Consider the following 7,712-nt stretch of genomic DNA (forward strand, 5'->3'; position numbering starts at 1 on the left):
GGGGCAGGAAGACAACACCTAACTTCATATTGGCAGGCTGACCCAAGAAATTACATTTTATGAGAGCCTTCACTTACATGTTAAATTACTTTGTTATGACAAGACAGCCCTCCACCATATTACAAACAAACAAGAAAACCCCACACTAACCTAAACTACAAGAGAAACTGAAATTAAAAAATAAAAGCAAGCAAGCTCTGGGAGTAAAATGCTTCAGTTTATTATTTGTGCAAAACCTGGGGAGGGGCAGCTGTGACTCCTGGCCTCCAACAGACAACTGAACTCAAGGCTAGAGCAACGCAAACCAATCAAAAATGTAAGTCAGGTTTGTCTATTTTATTGAATTATGGAGGAAAAAAAGTTAGAGTAATAGAGATGCTTTCTGAAGAACAAAATTGCACACATTTAACGACACCTGGAACACAGTATAACAAAAAATGCAGGACTTCAATTTTGGTAGCTGTTCAAATGCATACTCAAAGGTCAAATGTGAGCCCATATTTCACTTGTGTGAAAATATAACTGAAGAACAATAGAGATACTCAGGGTGTTTTTTAATCAACCTTAACCTAAACCCAAATATTTCATTAGATGAACTACAGTACAAAAATGACAGCACCTGGCTAGCCTGTGAGGCAGGAAACAAGAGACTATGAACAAGACCATCTTATCCACTCTCACCACTCAAACTTGCAAAAAAAAGCAACCAACATAAAGTAAAACAAATAACAAAAGACAAAGCTTTTAGAACTGTTTAATAAAGTAACACAATTTTAGACAGGTAGATTTGCTTCTTTCTTTAATTTGTTAACCTCACAGTATCATCACTTCAACATGAGAACAGTACACTTCATGGCTGCACTCCCTTCAAATCTGGCCGGGTTTTTCTCCGGCACTGCTAGACAGCCACGCCTGTAATTTGGAAAATTTGTAATGTCATGGCACGTCTATATGCTGCCCCATCATTACTCAGCTCAGATACAACTTGGCATTCATTGTTTTGTTTTTACAGTACTCCACAATCACACCCAGGCTCTTCCCACTACAGATGAGGAGGTCCCTGTTCTCAAGAACTTACAGTCTAAAATTAGAAGCAATACAAGTGAAGGGAACAACAGAAAAGAATGAGGGGTACAGGAGGAGAGTTGGGCAACTGCTCATCTGGGAGAAACATGCATTTTGGTAGGTCAACTGAAAAAAATAATTCACCCTATACAGGCACTGGTTTCCCTCTGTATGGTCATTAGGGAAGAGATAAGTGAACACGGAAAAGGCTGACTAAAGGATGGAGGGCACTCTTGGGTTAAGGAAGGTCTCTCCCATTTCTTGAGCTCATTCTTGCCGCAGGGTTCCTTGGCTGATTTGTCAAAGGCACGACCACACAAGTCAGAGCACCAGAATCTCTTCCATTGTGACATCACAGACGCGATGGCTTGTGAGATCACAATGTGCAAGGCTGAAGGCGCTGATTACTTAGGGAAGCACTTGCTGGAGCTATGGCACCCTACAAAGCTGGGAAACAAACACATCTCAGTTCACTTGACAACACAGTGAAACCCACATGAGACTCCACACCAGCAGGACACGAATTTGTCTGAACAGACCACCCAGAAGCCGTCCCAAAGATGCACAGTACAATTCCACTCCAATTTTATTAGGCCACCTTTGCTAGGCAACCCACTTTCGTCAGCTCCTTGACTGGTCTCCTAAGACAGGCTTTGCTGTGTATTTTTAAACCTTCTCCAAGAGTAACTGCAGATGAGCAAACGGGTCTAAGCTGGAGTCTGAAGAAGTTCCACACAGCAAAGGACTGGTCACTTAGAAGAAATGTAGAGAAAGGAAAGAACAAAAATTAAAACAAAGAAGCAATAACAGGGACACATACAGCAAAAGCCAAAGAGGAAGAACAGATCTGCTATTAAGGAAAAGAATAGTTGCACAGGATCAGACCAAAAATCCTCTAGTCCAGTCTCCTGCCTCTGCCTGGGAGCCATAAGAAAATGCACCAGTGTGAAACTACACAAATGAAGTTAACCAAGCCAACAGTTCTGGGAGGCCAAAAGGAGGCAGGCCTGTCCTTCCCTCTCAGTCTTGCTCTCCTGCTGATTACGACACACCAGTTCCTGAGCCTGTCTGGCTCTTCTGCAAGCCGATTCAACCACAGGAACCCATAAAAGGACTAACACAGCCAGAATAAAACACAATTAAAACAAGATAGTTTCTGGCTGGTTTAGTGAGACGAATTAGATCAGGGCCAGGCTGGATGAATACCAAAGCTCCAAAAAGAGGATGAGCCCACACTGGCAGAAGCAGGAATGAGATGAGCCATTGGGGCTGTTGGTCAGCTCAGCTGCTCACCAAACCATGTACTCACACCAGGACAGAGACACCTGGGATGACATGGCACTTTGCAGAGAATGGACAAGTTATCTTGGCTCTAGCAGCACAGACACCTGAATTCACAAAGCCCATCAGACCATCTGGTCTCAACCTCATGTAATGCTGGCCCCTAAAGTTTCCACTTCCTTAGTCGAGCCCAAAGGCTTGAACATCTTTCAGAAAAGTTTCTGGCCTTGAATTGCAGCATGAAGAATGGAGGTTCCCCTCTACCTTCAGACAGCTCGTTCCAATGGTCAATCCATTTGCTGTCAAAAAACAACATGTCTTAGTTTTCATTCAAACTTTCCCAGCCCTGGTCTTTGAGATAAGTTCTGAAATTTATGGCACTTCAGTACTCTCAATCTCCAGCTCCCACTGCCAGGAGCTAGAGATTTGTAGCTACTACACATCTACTCAGTAAAAGCTACTATTGCACACTGGCCTAATTTAGTGGAAAGGAGACATAGTAGGCCACCTTTTGTTTAATGGTATCTGGCATGCATAATTACTTCATTTTCATACACATGAATGCCACAGTTGTTCAAACCACTTACATAGCTGCACACCTTCATTATCTGAAAAATGAAGGTTAACACCTGAGAGTGCCAAATGAATCTCAGCCTGGATATAGGGAAACAAGATTTGCATTGCTCAGTACACTGGTAACTTTTGATCTTCACAAATGACTTCCAAAAGTGTTAAAAGAAAGCCAGTACTCTGGCAAAGCTCTGTCCTGGTACTCTGGCAAAGGCTCCAAGCAGGGTAGCAGCTACAGTGCGCCATGGTTTCCATACAACCCAGAAAATCTGCCAGGGAAAATGTTGACCCTAATATTCAACCACAGGAAAAAAAAATATTGTAACAAGTACAGCTGAATTTTTTTTTTTTTTTTGGAAGAGAAGGATCTTTACCTATACAACTCATCTAGGGAGAACATAACTTTTCAGCTGGCCTCAGGCCAGCTGAGATCACTTCTCTTAGGGAAGGGAAATGGTCCCCAGCACAGCCAGCACTTCTGCTCTAGGTTATGTCTTGACAGCCTCACCTTGTCCAGTTCTTCTCTTATTCCCCTGCTTGCCATCGCACCATACTGTTATGTCAGCTCATCACTAGTACAGTGAAACACCAGGACCATTTCTAGCAAAAACACCTGCTTCAGACTGAAGACAGACTTGTGACAAAAGCACAGCTGCTTACAGCCTTCCATGCTCGCCTGTAAGCCCAGGCACAGTGGGCAGTCCGGCACCATTTACCTGGATGTCACCACGCCTGCCTTGGGGCCCTCCACTGCAGGTGGCCACAGGACTGACACAGAGACAGGGTAAAATGCAAATACTTAAATGTGTGAAGTATCTTCCAGAACTCCATTTCCAAAATTTAAGAGTGTTAAAAAAAAAAAATCAAATCAAGGCCTACCAAAGTTAAAAGAATCAAAACAAGATAAGCACCAAACCAGCTGTAATCAGGCCCTCTAAAGAAAGCAAACTGAAGTATCTCTCAAGTGCAGAACAGAAACTTTAGGTCCTATCAGTGTTTATTCAATCCAAGGTCCTCTTTATTTAGCATCAGGCACACAGGCATTTTTTAAAAGGCTTTAATCACTTTCTTCCTTTGGATTTTGGTACCACTCAAATCTGTCCAGACACATTAACTTTACAAGAAAAACCAAACCAAACACACTATTAATGTAGAGCAACTCAAACTTTGAGATGAACAAGAATGTATAAAAGGGCCACAGGGCCACTCTTTGAAACAAAACATTTAGTCCACACTGTAAATTAATGTGGAAATTGAGCTGCAAAGGGCAGAATTCAGTGCTTCAAAATGGAAACGAAAATATCTGAAGTAAAAAAAAAAACCATCTGAAATCAAATTTCCCAAGCCTACACAGCAGGAACTAATCAACTAGACTTTTAACATACTAGTTATGTTATGAATTTCAGAATAATTCATTCTTGCATAAAAGTTCAGATGCCAACTTTAATATGAGCAATATGAGATGCTACAATGATGCAAGAAAACACTACAGGACAAAATCTATCCAAGTTACCATTAAAAAGAAATCGGGTAAAAGGCTCAAACAGCTGTTAACAGCATCTGATGGGACAAGTGCTTTGGAGATGTACCTTCCTGGAGCCCTGTATATCTCATCCTTCCTGAGACATAGTGCAAGCATTAACATATTAGAAAACTTGCTGGTCCCCTTGCATCGCAGCTGAAAGAATACCAAGAGTTCAGACTAAACAGCAGCTTCCAGTCCACCATCTCTGAAACCAAAAGCTCAATAAAGAAACTAGATAAGTAAAGAAGTAGCAAAACAAATGTCACACTTATTAGCAAACAGGCCAGCAATGACTACATGAATCCACCAGACACAGGACTTGTAAAAGACAGAACATCAGTAGTAAATGACAACACCTCTTCATACATCTCAGTTTGGAAGAAACACCTGTAACAGCACAGCAGTAAGAAAAGAAAAGGGAAGAAATTCCTACGGCCACTCAGGAAACAAGTAAACAGACGGTACTCCTAAGCTTTCTCAAGTTTACTTCACTCTCCAGATCTGAGACAGGTGAACAGTTCAATCTCACAGGGTAAAAAAAATATAGGAAAAAAAAAAACAAACCAAAACAAACCTCCTACTCCCTCATTACCTCCACCTATGAACCTCCACATCCCAAAACATTAAAAAATCCTTGCTGCTGCTGCCTCCAGCTCAGCCCGTGCCCAGCCCCTGGGCAGACGGGCTGTTTTCCCTTCCTCAAGCCCTGAAAGCAACTGATCCCGCTCCAGCTGGGACCTGGGGGACTGCTGCCACAGCCACCCTCAAGACCTCCCCTCCGGGTCGCACCAGGGCCCGGCAACCCGGGCGTCGAGCGGACGAGGCGCCGCCACCCCGCGCCCTCCCCTCGGGCCGGGCCGCCCCCGGTCCTCACCGGCACCCCTGCCCCGCCCCGTCCTGCCCGGCCAGCAGCGCCGCCCGCCGCCGCCGCGGGCGGGGCTTCCGACCCGCCGCGCCTCCTCGCGCAGGCGCGTGCCTCGCGCCGCCCCGCGGGGCACGCTGGGGGTCGTAGTTCTCTCCGGCCGGCCCCGCCGCGTGGCCGCGCCTCGACGCCGCGCCGGGTTCCCGGGCGCCGGCTCCCACCCCCGTGCCCGGCGGAACCTCATCCTCTCCCCGCCCATCCGACCCCTCGTCTGCCCCGGGGCCAGCACTTACCCGCCTTGTGTCCTGAAGGGCCATCCCACCGCACCGCCAGGACACCTCCCTCGACTGCTGGTGGCTCCAGCTTCTGTGCTCGCTCATCTCCCTCAGCCGAAACCTGAGTCGGAGCCGTGCCTGGTCTTTGCCCGGCACCCCTGAGCTGTGGCACCGCCTCCGCACCCGCACGGCTGGCACCGTGAGCCGGCTCGTGTCAGACCTCAGTGGCTGTCACACTCGGTGGGTTCTGAGCCCCCATCCCTGCAGGGAGCAGCGGCAGTGCTGCGCTCCTGCAGGGAATGCCCAGCTGCCCCAGGGAGGCCATGGATTCTCCCTCTCTGGAGACATCCCGGACCCACCTGGAAGCATTCCTCTGTCACCTGCTCTGGTGTCTCTGCCTTGGCAAGGGGATTGGACTGGATGATCTCCAGAGATCCCTTCCAAGCCTAACAATTCTGTGATTCTCTGAACTTCCCTGCAATGATGCCTAATCTTTAGCCTACTGAGGCATCCATAACTCTTGGAATCTCAGCTGCAATGACAAGTGCTCTAGCTGGGGCCATTCCCTGCTATCTATTGCTTCCTTCTCTGCTTCTCACATTCACTCACACCTCCACACTTGAAGCCAGCAGCTCCTTTGCACACCGCTGATACTCCTCATATGCATGATGAACAAACTCAGAGCACTGACTCATGCAAATAGGACCGTGAAGGATTCTAGAAGCCGCCTTACCCATCGCTGGCCTGCAGGCAGGAGCAATCCTCCCTGTCGTCTTGCTCTCTTCTTCAAATCATTCCTTAAGCCTTTCTCTGGCTCCATGTCTTAAAATACTGGACAAAGATAAGTACCAGAGTGCAGAGATCACTGATGATGCTCCACACAAGGTGGGCTGGCTGCCTGACTGAATCTGCCTGGTTCTCCTGCCTTTAACTGAGTTGCTGGCTCTTCAGGCTGGATTTATCCTTTCCTCTGTTTGTGTGCGGCCTTGAACTTGAGAGGCCTGAACCACGAAAGTATCATGTCAGAACTATAAAAATACCAACAGCAAACCATTTAATAATAGTAAGAGTTCCTTTAAGCCCTCTTAGATTTCGCATCTCTCAGCTTCCCACCCACATAAGCAAGGATAATGTGAAATTTTACTTCTAAGCTTAGCTATATTGCTGTGATTTGTCAAGTCATTGGTGACTGATGTATGGCTTGCCAGGAGCCCAGGAGAGTGAATTGAAGGCCTTTGCACTGTGGTGTTCCTTGAGCAATCTGTCCCTGGCCCTCCCTTAGCAGGGATGGAAACTGGCTGAAATTACACCACAGTCCCAGAGCTTGAAATTTAGGGCTCACAGCCTGCCTGTGTTTCTGAGAGGATGAAAGAGAAGAGGCCTTTCCTCTGCTGACCTCTGCATCTTGCAGTAAAACGTAATTCCTTGGTCTAGACAAACGATGAATGGCTCATAGATGTGTGCATGTCCTTTTTTCATTGTGCTGTTTCCAGGTTTCCCAGGCAGTACAGCAGGTGGATTTCCTCCTGCCCAGTTCTTTGGGGAAAACCCCTTTTCCCAGCTGAGTTATCTGCAGTAACCAGGGCCACACCTTGGCTTCTGCCAGCCTCCCTGACCCTCGTGAGACCCATACAAGTTGTCCACCAAATACTGCAGGACAGCAATGAGATTCCCTTCAGCACCTGCACTTTCAGATGGCATTTCATCTGGCACAACTATCAGCACCCAAACCAGTTCAAAGAGAGCCATGTTTTATGAAATATTGTCACCGTTTCTGTATTGCTCATGTCTGAGCCTGTCTTATGCCTCAAATGAACACTGCAGGCCACTGAAAATGTCACCTACAGATTAATCTGGCTCACTCCAGGCTTCTGGAAAAATAAATGAGGGTGATCAATAGATATCCTGTGGCGTGCCCTTCAATGCACATGGCCCCTGTGGCATCCTGACTGGGAACAGCTCCCCTCCCCAAGGGACTGTGCCAGTAAAGGCAGCCAATTGCCATGGGGCCCCAGGCAAGGAATGCTGACAAACTGGGTCATGCAGGTGGGGAGCAGTGGTCAAAAGGGCTGATAGTTGCTCATTAGGGCCACCTTATTTATTCCAGGTAGCACAGCCCACGTCAGTCCCGTGA

General features: G+C 46.9%; 1 long non-coding RNA gene across 1 annotated transcript; it reads right to left on the bottom strand.

The window, feature by feature from the left end:
• Nucleotides 1-738: 738 nt before the first annotated feature.
• On the bottom strand, nt 739-4,271 carry LOC121362212. Its single transcript, XR_005956466.1, has 2 exons — nt 1,682-4,271; nt 739-1,512 (listed from the first exon to the last, which is right to left on the bottom strand). It is a non-coding gene; the product is annotated as an uncharacterized LOC121362212 (long non-coding RNA).
• Between the last annotated feature and the right edge of the window lie 3,441 nt (nt 4,272-7,712).

Source organism: Pyrgilauda ruficollis, unplaced genomic scaffold, assembly GCF_017590135.1.
Source record: "Pyrgilauda ruficollis isolate IOZ18807 unplaced genomic scaffold, ASM1759013v1 scaffold6, whole genome shotgun sequence".
Taxonomy (NCBI): Eukaryota; Metazoa; Chordata; class Aves; order Passeriformes; family Passeridae; genus Pyrgilauda; species Pyrgilauda ruficollis.